The sequence below is a fragment of the Pteropus alecto genome, unplaced genomic scaffold (genome assembly GCF_000325575.1).
Source record: "Pteropus alecto unplaced genomic scaffold, ASM32557v1 scaffold45, whole genome shotgun sequence".
NCBI classification, from domain to species: Eukaryota; Metazoa; Chordata; class Mammalia; order Chiroptera; family Pteropodidae; genus Pteropus; species Pteropus alecto.
The window spans coordinates 8,372,028-8,385,502 of NW_006442491.1; the positions used below are offsets into that span (position 1 = coordinate 8,372,028).

General features: G+C 34.9%; 1 protein-coding gene across 6 annotated transcripts in view; it reads left to right on the forward strand.

Annotated features, from left to right (window-relative positions):
- TASP1 (taspase 1) overlaps positions 1-13,475 on the forward strand; it is a 221,724-nt gene that overhangs the window by 78,440 nt on the left and 129,809 nt on the right. The window lies entirely within an intron of this gene.

Here is a 13,475-nt window from a genome sequence, read left to right on the forward strand (position 1 = left end):
GCATTCCCTCATTATTGTTGGAATAGTTTCAGTTGCTCTTGTATATAGTGTAGAAGGCACTGTGTTGTAGCTTTCCTAACAGGAAATACTTTCAGTGAATGGAATTTAATAGGGACTGTATAGAAGCTTTCCTGTCTGGGAATTGGCTCAGACTGTGATGTTAAGAGCATTAGATTCTAAGTCAGAACTTTTAAATATCCTCATATGGTATTACCATGCGCTAGTGACCTGAGTTGACCCATCACATAGTGATGCTGACACATGCATAGCTATAAGACCAACAGAATAAACCAGTGCATAAAAAGACAATTGTGTATGTGTGCATGTATACACACACACACAGAGATCAATAATTAAAAACAAATAATTAGGTTGAAGGAAAACTATTAGTGAATCTTTGAAGGCTTGATTGGGTCACCTCTTCCCTAATCAGCCTAGAAGATTTTGAATGAAGAGTCAGGAGCTATTTTAGAATTCAAGACCTGAGGCTGGGATTACTTAAGGAGTGGTGGGAGTAGGACAGGCTGAGAGATGGAGTATAGTGGACTAGGCCTTCTAATCTAGGTCTGCCATTAACTAACCCAGAGACCTTGGACCAACATGGAGCCTCTCTAGACTTTATTTTCCTCAGCAGTAAAGTCAGCATGCTGGACCAGATAATTACCACGATTCTTTCCAGCTTGGTAATTCTCTAATATATTTTTGTGGGCAACATGGAATTTGTTCAAACCTCCTTGATCCTCTCATTAAGAGATTCTTTATTCTAGTGTTTCCTAAACCTGGCTGACCATTTGATTCATCTGGGGAGTTTTAAAACTACAGATTCTGAGACTCTACTCTCAATATACTGCATCAGAATCTGCATGAATAGGTAATGTTGGACCAGCATTTGAGAATCATTGCTTTGTTCTGCTTAAATGTCACAGTGAGCCTAGAAAAGCACCTGCTTAGTTATCATTGGTTAAATAAACAGAACATTCCAGAAGAGTTGGGAATTGCATGATTGCATTCAGTTAATAACTTCATATCCACTTTCACTAATTTAGCTCTCCTCTAGGTAGACTGGAGCTCTTTTCTCCTTGCTCCAGAATTTGTCATTGTCCAAAGGCACCTAACATAGCACCCATTTAATGAAACTTTGTTTAAATAGATGAATCTAAATTTATATTTCTACCCCCCTTTTCATGCCTTAAACGATTCCAATTGCTTATTACATAGTTTACTTCTTAGATCCATCATACGCAAACTCAGCATGTCTAGAGTCAAGTTTCATCACTCCTGGACTACTGCAGTAGCATTCTAACCCATGTGCCCATAAGTGCTGTTGCCCCATCTAGTGAGTTCTACACACAGTATTCATGGAACCATTGAAAAATGCAATTTGATTTTGTCATGCCCTTGTTTTAACTCTTCAGGCAGTTCCAACTATTCTTAAGAATAAAGTGTAACTCCTTAACAGAGCCCAGGACTTGATGGGAGCAAGTGCCTGTCTTTCCAACCCTTTGCTATCTTACTCCCTTTCTGGGTCATGTTGTTCATCAAGAGTTTTCCTGAGCCAAGTCTTTTGTTCCTATGATTCCAGAGCCCCGGAATATTGTCTCTCCTTTGCCCTCTCTCATTTTAAGCTGTCATGCCACTCCAACTGCCTGTGTTAATGTGGTCGTTTGATGTGTTTCTCTTCCACTAGAGTGCAGGTTCTAGGAGGACGGGAATTGTATCTGTTTTAGTTCCTATGGTTTCTTAGCTTGGCATATAAGTGCTTAGTAAACATTTGTTTAATGAATACATGCACTGTTCTTTAGTTTTTGCCTGTTTCTTTTGGGTACATTTAGCACTATCAAGTCCATTCCTTTTCACCTTTGATGGTTGGACGGTTGTAATATCTTTATAACTGGCTTCCCTGCCTGTTTCTAGCCTTTCTCTGTTCCTCTTTAGTCCTATGTATTATCCAAAGATACATTTCCTTAAAAATACCTGCATTGGTCTTGCGTTTTCCTGGAATAAACTTTAATAGAATGTTTACTGTGTGTAGATTAAAACTCAAACTTTTTAACCTGACTTTATGAATCCTTTTGAAACCTGGACCCAACCAACTTTTCCATTCTCTCTCTTTTGGAATAATCTTTTTCTCTTACTAAATATATTTCTCTATTGATTTTTCATGAATTTGCTGAAAGTTTTCACTTCTAAGATTTTGCTCATGTCTTTTTCCCTTCATGGAATAAATAATAATTAATAATGAAATACCAGGCACTTTTCTGCTTACTGAAATTCTAATCTAAGTCCTCTTCAACAACCAGCTTGAATGTCATCCATTAGAACATATTTCTTTCTTTTACTTAGTACATGTTATAGACATTCAATAAATACTTGTTGAATTGAATTATCTACACATTTACCATTTTGAGATTGCTGTGTGTGGTTATTTTATCATATTTGTGTAAGCTTATGGAGGCATGAACATTTTGGTTTTTTATACTTAGCACAATGCCTAGAAACAGTGCCTTCATTCAGTACACATTACTAACTTAAACATTTACAATTAATGATTTTAATATTAATTTTGAGAGAAACATTGTTATTTTCTTTAATTGTAAATCTTATGGTCTTTCAGGATAAGTTTAAATCTATTATTTAATTGCTTCAAGTATACATTGCTCCAAAGCTGTGCTTCACTTTTAACAATAAGCTTGCATCTGGGGATATGATGAAAGAAGAGAGTTAAGTTATTTGAAATATTACTGATAATATTTTTGCACTTCCTCAATATTGTAGTGATCTAAAGGTACTATATAAATAAGTGACGGAAAAGACTGTCAGGAAATAATACCTTGAAACAGCCTACAATCTCACCTGACCATTCCAAAGAGGTGAGGCAGGAAGTGCCCACAAGGGGGCGTGCCCATCTAGAGAAACTTGACTGAATCTCTTTCCTGTTATGTAGATAAAATGGCAGTTTCATAAATGCACTTCTAGACCTTGTCTTATTTTCTAGGAAAAAGAATGACCCCTCACCACAACAAGAATTTCTACCCATTTTCTAGCACCTGTTTATTTTGGTTATGTGATTTTCCAAGGAGGGACAGAAAAGAATGGAAATGGAGATCGCCTTACAAACTAAGAAAGGTTTATGAAGCTTGTGATTGTGTGTGTGTGTATGTGTGTGTGTTTTCCTGTGTTGAGAGCATTTTAATTTTACAAGTATTATCATCTCTTCTGTGGTCATTTTGGGTCATTTGCCCAAGAATAGGCACTGTTATATTTTCATTGCTCCATTGATCTGTGTAGCCTAAGGTTATGAGGCATTCACCAGCAAGTCACCAGCAAGTACACAGGCTCTGAGTGATGTTTCCACCAGAGGTCATGGCCTCATGGAATTGTTGGTTTTTCTTTTCAGTACTTATTTTATCTTTGACTTCAACGTTATCACCAGCAAACATGTATTGAGTGCTTATTTATAGATATTTAACTAGGTTTTAGGGAGTAAATAGAGCAAAGGCATCTAGGCCCTGACCATTGTATTTGGTCCATTATATTAAACCGTAAACAGAAATCATGCCATTTGGTATACACTAAAAGAATGAAACCATCAATCAGAGCTACAAGAGTTAGGATGTAGAAACCACTTTTAGCTCACTAAGTTTCTCATGGTAGGCTTTATGGAAGAAGAGGAATTTAAGCTGGGTCTTGAATAAAGGATGGGACGTAGATGTGTAAGTGCAGAGAAAAGAGAAAGTCCTAGGTCTGGAAGTATGTGAGTGGATAAGCTTGATTGTGCTAAAGTTTCTGCAGGACAGCAATTTCAAACTCATATGCTTATGGGGGCCAGGCGGGTAGCCTAAATGTGTGAGGCAGTCTGGCAAGGTGGAGCAGCTGGTGATGCATGTTCCATTTTACGGTATTAAAAAAAATAAAATGTGTAACACTAAAAATACACTTTCCTGTCAGACCAAACTCTGGTTTTGACAACTTCTTATGCCTGTGAGGACATGACAGTTGATAATATTCAACTGTCCACAGAATTTAGTAAAGTAAAATAGACTATATAGAAATTAAGTCCATAGCCCAAATCTCCCCTGAATGTCTGACTACTCCTATTTGTGTTAATTGTATGTAGGAGCAAATACGGAGAATATTTTGAAATATGTATGTGGTCTATCCTGGTGGCTAGTTGCATTAAACACAGACTTTTGAGTGTTGGGAGTCTCTGAAAACATGATTGAGGTTCATTTAAATGGCATTAGAATTTCTAAGATATACTATCATAATTAGTTTAGATTGTATTTTACATCAAAATATATTTAGTTCCTTTACTGCTCTTTGTAATTCTTTGATTTATTGCTATTTTCTAATAAGATTATAAGCTATTGAGGAATAAAAGAAGAAAAAGTATATGGGCATTTTTCTCTTTGCTTTTTAATATGCTTATCTTTAGTAGTTATGTATTTATGATTTTGAAATAATTTCTCTTTTTGTGAGTATATTCTTAATTGTATAGTCAAATAGATACTGCTGTACCTTAAAGATCTCATCAAATAAAGTAACTTATTATTGTGTTATTAAATTAGATGTCATATATTTCTTGAATCTGGAGAGGGTTGAATTTAAATCCAGGTTAAATGATCCATCCCAATTGTCACGGTGTTTCATTGGCAGGAATAGACTCCAGATTGTTCAAGTTACCTTTTAGTCCTTTATCTGTTATTCCCCACTGCTTTAAGACTCAGTTCAAAGGCGAGTGGAGCTCTGGTATTTAAAAGAAAAAGTGTAATTTTATCCAGAGAAGGTAAATGTATGCCCTGAAATGAAAGAAAGAGCAGAGGTCCAGACCACGACCAGGTGTTCCTGAAAAGAGCCAAATTGGACAACTAAATTGAAAAAGGTTGCCTGCTCTTATTAAAGAGACTTTGCTGCTGTCTATTTAATTAGCAAGGTCTTAGCTTATGTATTTATGTGTTTTTTAATCTGCCCAGGTAATGAAGTTCATAGCCTATTAGTAAATATTAGCTAGTAGCAAATCGTGCTATCTCTGTCGTGGAAGTCCTATGTATATGTGCCTCTATCAAGTGCAACTGCCAGATAATCTTGATTCCCTCTTTCTTCCTTGAACACATTTCCCAGATGGTGATGACTGAGTTTAAGATAGTGAAGGATGACCAGCTGTCCAGTGGAAAGTGCAAAGTTAAAGCTAAAGTATAGTAAGAGTATTACTTAGAGCTTATAGGGAAGCAATTTGCAGTTAAATAAGCCGAATTGGTTAGTCAAAAATGAGAAGAATGTGATCTGGTGCCAGATGACCTAAGAGGATGGGAGGGCAGTAAAGAAGTGTTACCAAAAGAAAATATTGAATGGAGGCATGTGTGACCCATATCAAGAGATAATTTCTTTATAGATAAACTGAGAGGTTTAACATTTGATAGTAAGAGTCTTGGAAGTTTATTTTGAATAGTAGACCAAAGGGCATGCAAAACCTCCTGAGATGATGATCACTCTCATGTTGTGAGAAATGAGTCTGAACTTATTGGTTGTTGTGGGGACCAGCCAGAGATTTCACAGCAGTTGTTTAAGGACATGCTTTTGGGGGAAAAAAAGGTATTTAGGAGTGATGTGCAAAAGCATTATATTTGGGAAGCTCTAAATATGAAATAATCAGAGAGAAACATGTGAGGTAATAGTAAAACTGCTGAAGATAGACTGAGTCTGAATCATGTATATAAATTGAGCAAGATGCAGTTTCATAGGGCACAGAGTTTAATTAATGAGGTTCAATTAAAAAATATTTACGACACTTTGTTAGTTGCTGCTTATATGTGGATGAAGGACAAGACAAGCTACAAAAGATCCCAAAACAAGCCAGAGTATAAAGAGTCTTCCTGGAGAGGAACTGCGTGTTTTAGGTTGGACTTTTAGGCACAGGGCTTCCTATGTGGTCGGGGAGGCCATTCAGGAAACTTGTCTGGAGTTATTTGAGAAACTTTTCTGGAGTTAATTGAAGAAGGGCAGTGTTGATGTGGGGTGGGAGAAGGGATGTGAGAGACATATTTGCTTTGGACAAAGTGAGAGTAAGGCTGGAATGCCAGTTTCTGCTATTTACTCCAGAGAGACAAAGCTCCTGTTGGTGGAGAAGGTAGGAGGGCCTGCTGGGCCTTTGTAGAGATTTACGTGATATGCAGAGAAAATTATTGCCTTTCAGATTTAATTCATTCAGTTCATCCATTCAACAAGTAGTTTTTTCACAGAACCAATTTTTTTTTTCTGATCTCTTTGCTTAATGTTTATTTCTCTTTCTCTGATTTTTTATCTTTGTTTTCTCCTTTCCCTTTGTGTTCATCCTGTTCTCTTTCTTTAAAAAAATTTTTTTAAGATTAGTTTCAAGTATACAGTGCATTGGTTAGACATCTATATAATTCATAAAATGATCCCCCCGCAGTTGCTCTCTCCCTCAACCTTCCACCTAGCCATCATAATAATGCTGACTGCATTCCCTATGCCATGCTCCCCATCCCCTTGACCATCTATCAACTACAAATTTATACTTCTTTAACCCTGTACCCTATTCTCCCAGTCCCCCAATACCCTACTCCTCTGTCCGTCACCAAATATCTTGTTCTCTTTCTAACTTTTTTAGTTGGACACTAAGCCTATTAATTTTTTTTCTTTCCTAATATCAACATTTTGCGTGTAAATTTTCCTATAAGTACTACTTTGTGTCCCACAAGTTTAGAAATGTAATACTTTTATTATCTTTCATTATTTTTGCTCTATTTAGATTTCTTGTTTGATCCATGTTATTGAGAAGTATATTTTCTTTTTTAACTCCCAAATTTTATTTATTTTTATTGACTCTTAACTTAAAGGTATTGTAGTCAGAGGGTATATTCTGTTTGATATTATTTCTTGAAATTTGTTGTGATTTAGTTGATGGTTTAGCGTATGATCAGTTTTTGTGGATATTTATATACGCTTGAAAAGAATGTTTCCTCTCTAATTGTCGGGAACAGAATTCTGTGAACGGCCATCTAATCAAGCTTTTTATTGTATTAATCAGGTCTTCTGTTTATTTGTGATAATTGAGAGAAATGTGTTGAAATATCTCATTTTGAGATATGGTTTATCAATTTCTCCTTGTTTGTCTGTTTTTGCTATTTGAGGCTGTTCTTTTTAGGTACATACAAATTCAGAATTATATCTCCTTGGTGACTATAAACTTTCAGCATTTGCCATGTAGAGTCTCTTTATCTCTCTTAATTATTTGTTTCTTAAAACTTATTTTTCTTATTAATATAGCTACATTGTTTGGATTGGTATCTTTTTGGCATATCTCTTTTTCTCCACCTCTGTCTTTTTACTTTCAACTTTTTCATATCCTTGTGCTTTAGATATAAGTAACATATAGTCAGATGTAAAAACCCAACTGACATCCTAATAACACATTATTAATTTTAAAAACAGTATTAGTTTTGATTGATATGCAGGTTTGCCATTTTATTTGTTTATCCATTCCTTGTTTCATGCCTGATTATCCTTCTTGGATTATTGTCTTAGTCTGTTTGGGCTGCTATAACAACATACCATAGACTGGGGAGCTTATAAACAACAGAAATTTATTTCTCATAGTTCTGGAGGCTGGGAGTGTAACATCAAGGTGCAAGTAGATTTGGTGTCTAGTGAGGGTACAATTCCTAGATAGCCATCTTTTTGCTATAAATGGGGCTTTCTTGGGACCTCTTTTCGTAGAGGCATTAATTCAATTAATACGGGCTCTGCCTTCATAACTTAATCATCTCCTAAAGGCCCCACCTCCTAATACTATCACCTAGAGGGTTAGGATTTCAACATGTGAATTTTGGGAGGACTCAGACACTTACGCCATAACAATTATTTTCCTTCTACTTGAAGTATATCATTTATTTCTTCATTCATTCATTCAGTCAACAAGTATTTATTGAGTACTTAAGAGGTGCTAAGTACTTCTCTAGGTACTTAGCATATTTAATGAATAAAACATGAAGATCACTGCCTTCTTGGAGCTTCCAATATTGTGATGGAGATTGGCAATTTAAATAATACGAAAGTAAATTGTATATTTTAGAAGATGATGAGATGTTGTGGAAGTAAACAGAGCTAGGAAAGAGAGACTAGGTTTGTTCATGAGTAGGTAGTAGGGAGGATGCAGAGTGTGGTAAACTCATTTTATGTATGTATGTATGTATGTACGTATGTATATCTTTCTGTCTGTCTTTATTTTATTATTGTTCCTGAAAGGTAATTTTGTTGGGTGCCCATTTCTAGGTTTATAGTTACTTTTCTCTGAGTATCTTGAAGATATCATCCTACTGTCTTCTGGCTTCTGTTGAGCTTCCAGGAATTCTGCGTCATGATCTTTCCTCTCTCTGGCTTTCTGGAGCTCTGCATTTTTTTTCATCAATTAGGGGATATTCGAGCCATTTTCTCTTTAAATATTTTGTCTTCTTTATTCTGTTTATTTTTTTCAGTTGGACATACATTAGATTTTCTCTCATCCATTTTTTTTTACTATCTTTTATATTTTTCACCACCCGCTCCTGCTTACCGTTGAAATCAAATGTGTGTTAAATGTTATATAAATATAAATGTGTTATACTATTAAGAAAGTGTTGGAATTTTTTTTTTATCCTGATATTTTGAATTCTTGGTTGTGTACTTTAAGAGAAATACATCAGCTGTTGATTTTTTAAAGTTTTACCCCTACATACAGTGAAATGCACACATCTTAATTGTATAGTTCCATGAATTTTGATATCTGTCTACAACCATGTAACCCACATCCCTACCAACACGTAACATATCTCCTTTAGTCCAAAAAGTTTTCTTATGCTCCTACATAGTCAATGCCCCTATCCCAAGACAACCTCTTTTCTGGTTCTTTTTCACCACAGGGAGTTTTACCTGTTCTAAAACTTAATAAAATTGGGATCATATATTTTATACTCTCTTGTTTCCAGCTTCTTTTATTCAGTGTGTGTCTGAAAATATTTTTCATATTATTGCACATATCACTAGTTTCTTTTAATTGCTGAGCAGTCCTTCACTGTTGCCTATATCACAATTTGTGTACTCATTCCCCTTTTGATAGACATTTGGGTTGTTTCCAGGTTTTGGCTGTTGCAGTTAAAAGTGTTATGAACATTCTCGACGTTTTGTCACGTATACTTTGATTTCTTTTGGATAAATACTTAGGGGTTTAATTGCTGGGTCATAACAAGGTGTATATTTACTTAATTTAGAATTAAAAATTTTTGATTTTAAAATTTAAAATTGTAATTAATATTTATTTCAGAAAGATAAGAAGCCAAATTGGATATCTTCATTATTATATTTTAAACTGATTTTTGAAGTCATTGAAGTGTGTCTTATAACTATTTTGATCAGATGAAAACAATTTAATGATCTAGTTAATATTACATGAAGGAGCTTGTCAGAATTACCATCATTCTTAAATTCCTTAATTTTTATTTCAACTACGGTATATCTTAGGTTTACTGTCCTTAACCAGTGGTACTTTATGGGTATAAATTAAATAATGTTAATTAAACAACATATGAAAAAGAGTAAAAATGATTTAAAGTTGTAGAAAACTACCATTGTTGGGGTTTCTTTTCAGATATCTAATAATTTAAGTCATCAATATGTTCGTCTGAAGCTCTCAGACTTTCATTTTGAAGAGAAAAAGCCCATAATTAATTATTTGAAAGATTATTAAAAAAACAAACATTGCCTTTTTCCATTTTTAGTGTTGCAAGCCCCAGAGCTCTGTATGAAAATTCTGCCAGTTGGAAAACATTGTCCTTTGCTGTATTTGAGGGTTTAGAATTTTTAGATAATCTTCTGGAACTTTGTTATAGTGTGAATTTATAATTAAAACTGTAATCTAGATATAGTAATGCTCCTAAAAGCATGATTAACCCACTTTATTTTTATTTTGAGCTAAAAATGTTTATTAGCTTTTGTTGAGTGATTTAGGGAAAAATAACAAAATTTTTTATGAAATACAAATTTTTCTCTGTTGTAGATATGTTTGACACTGACTTGTATAGTGCTGCAAAGATATTTAATGCATATTTATTAAACAAAGAAAATAAAGTATTATTTAAGAATAGATGTCTTGACTGTAGTTTTCAAGAAATCTCTTTCATAGTAGTGGACATCAGAAGGGTGATTTTCGAGAGAGAAGAGAAAGATCACTAGATGTTCTTGTATCGAATTTTTCTTTGGTTTCAGCTAAACCAGATACATGAGGATAAATAATTTTAGCTAAATCATACTTTGTTTATACACACCTGAGCCCACAGAGGCCCCATTCTAGGGGCTGGTGTGTGGGAGGTAGACATGGAGCCAGATTTGGGTCTTCTGTAGCCAGAGCTATCATTTCATTCTTAGGATACTCAAATATGGCAAAGCTTTATACTGGCATTGCTATACTGTCATGGAAGACTTTAGTCATCTGCTTTTCTCAACCGTACACTCATGCCGATTATAATGCTGCTCACAAACCTAACAAAGGTGCATTAGGAAGGTTTGGCGTATTTTCAGAAAGTATAATTCTCCTTTTATTATTGTATTCAGGACGGTTCTGCCATATGCCAGTTTCAGGATGCAGTTACACATTTGAGATATTACCCATGTTTTTAGCTATTTGATGTTGAAAAATTCTGTACAGAAGAAAGACCAAGTTAATGAAAAGTAACTGATAGATGGTGTCTCTTGGCAAATTTCAGAATTAAGAGTACAGGTTAGAGGTTTAATTTTCTTGTGGAAAGTACCTAAACTTTGTTTTAAGAGATTTATTCCTTTTAAAGTAGTTTACATGTGTTTATTAATTTAATTCTTATGATACCTGTATAACAGTCATCTCCAGTCTGGAACAGAGAAAAATAAAAACTCAATAGTGGTTAATTTCCTTACTATTCTTTTCAGCTCCAGTATATCTTAGGTTTACTGTCCTTAACCAGTGGTTCTTTATGGGTATTAATTTTTGGTTATTGGTTACTTCAAGAAAGTTACATTTCAGTGTTTTCCATAACATATGTACTATTTCAACTTTATATACATGTGTTTATTCTGAAGAAAACTATAGTTCATATAGTTGCTTTTTAGTCACAGTTTTATCAAGGAAGTAATGCAAATGCTGTGTTTCAGTCAAGGACAATAGGTACATGTGTATCTGTGTGGTGCATGTACTTTTAAGTATTTATGGAGTGTAAGAGTATAATAGTAGTTCTGTATAGTAACAGTCATTGTGTGTTTTTTAACCTTTCTAAGATTTCATTTCTGTACAAATGAGCATTGTGAAATTATTATGACCAAAATACCAATGTTTGTCTTTCACTCAATTTATCTACACTTCATAAAAATGCTTAAATATTACTTCATCATCCTTAGATTTGCTTTTTAGTATATGAAATCTATGAACTAATTCTTGAATATTTATGGAGTAATCCTGATTTTTGCAGGTGTTGCAAGCTCTTAGGAATATTTAGCTTAATTTGGAACAGGATTCTCTATTTTTTGCTTGGTTTTTCATTTTTAAGAACCAAGTTACAGTAAATCCATCTATGTATAATCCTTTTGACTCTTTCTACAGTAGTTTGGTTAGGCATATGAGTTCTCATAGTTCACAATACCCTGATTGAGATGCTAAGAAAATAGTTTTATAGATACTGTATATCACTGCATATATGTTATGTATCCCTGCAGTAAAATTTCTGTTTTATAGACTGCTTGGGTAGGATCAGCAGTCTCAGTTAATAAAAAAAAAACAACTAATAAAAAATACTGTTTCTTGACTTTTTTTGTTGTCATTGAGGGAAGTTATTTTATAGTGTCTTTTATTAGTATGAAAGTTGTTCATTTCTAGAAGAATTAGTAGAATATCAATAATTTAAAATACTTTGTAGTATGTTCACGGTGATGTGATCATGGTGATATGCTGCTAATTGATAGTTGAACAAGATGGAGCCTAGATCTTTTAGGCTGACATGTTAGCCTTAGGTGTTTTAAGTTCTCCTTCAGCAGATTTGTGCCTGTAAAATTATTTGCCTCAGTACGATTAGAGCGGATGTTTGGCTGATAATAATCCTGTTGGATGCTAGTAGACCTATTTCTCGAAGTAGGGTCTGTAGACCAGCGCCATCAGCATTACTGGGATGTTCTTAGATATACAGTCTTGACCAACACCAGATTACTCCATTAGAATCTGCATTTAAACAGATTCTCCAGATGATTTGTATGCACATTAAAGTTTTAGAAGCCCTCCTGTAGAAGACATAAGTCTTGGCATCTGGATAAGGAACAAACACTTCTCTCTGTGGTTGCTTGGATATGAAGACTTAGGAATTATTTCTTAGAATAACGAAATAAACGTTCACCTTAAAAGTACATTTCTCTTTAGGATTACCCATCTCTTCTCTAATAAAATGTGTCTAATGCATTTCTTTGATACTTTTAATCTTATCTACCAAAGAAGGTAAACTTTACTTCATTCATAATAAATGAGCGAACCTAGTTATTGTTAAGTCTTCCCTAAGATAGTGGCATCCTCTGGATTTACGTGAAATTGAATCTTGATAAAAGGAGATGGAAGCTGAGACCCTGACATGAGGATGGCATGGCATGTATCATCACTTATTAGGCATGTTTTTGTGACACCAGAGTTGTAGACATATACTTTATTTCCTCCTAATTAATGAATAAGTATGTCCTGAATGTCTGCCGTGTGCACAATGAAACACAGTGGATCAGACCTTTTTCAGAGAGTTTACAGCCAGGTTAGGGAACTACCTTGAAAGTCAGGCAACCTACCACCAGCAGAACTGTGGTGTTCTGGGACATGGCCATGGGGATCCATTGGCAAGACTTCTCCCCGCTATGGTTTAAAGGGAAAGTAGGGATATAGTATTCATTTCAGTCAGACCTTTTCAATGAAAGTAAGTATTGTCATAGTATAGTTAGGGGGAGTCAGAATTTTGAGCAAGAACCAAAGAAATGTAAATATCTAGATGTACCTTGTCCTAACAGACTTATTGTGATATTTGTTGTGGCATACTCTGCCTCTGAATTTTTCAGTTTACTTTAAGAAAAAATCATTTGTTTGCATTCTGCTTCCATTATTTCATGACCCCCTTCAAAACTGCTCAACTTCTGAGGTGGCCCTAGGTGCTCATGGACTTTTCTGGGGATTGCCTTAGTGTGGCACTTCAAAATCTTCTTAGCCAGGAATCCTTCAGTACAAATGAAGTCTTGCTCAGTAGTGTGAGCATAAACCACATAGGAGGGGGGCTGCTCTTTTTGAACCAGGAGTGTCATGTGTACATGGGGTTGAGGATGAGGGTAGGGGGCCTCGGGTTCTGGGCACAGTTTGAAAACCATTGTCCTAGTTAAGAACACTACCATGACTGCTATTAACCTAAGGACTGGCAGTAGTTGCCCTTTTTAAT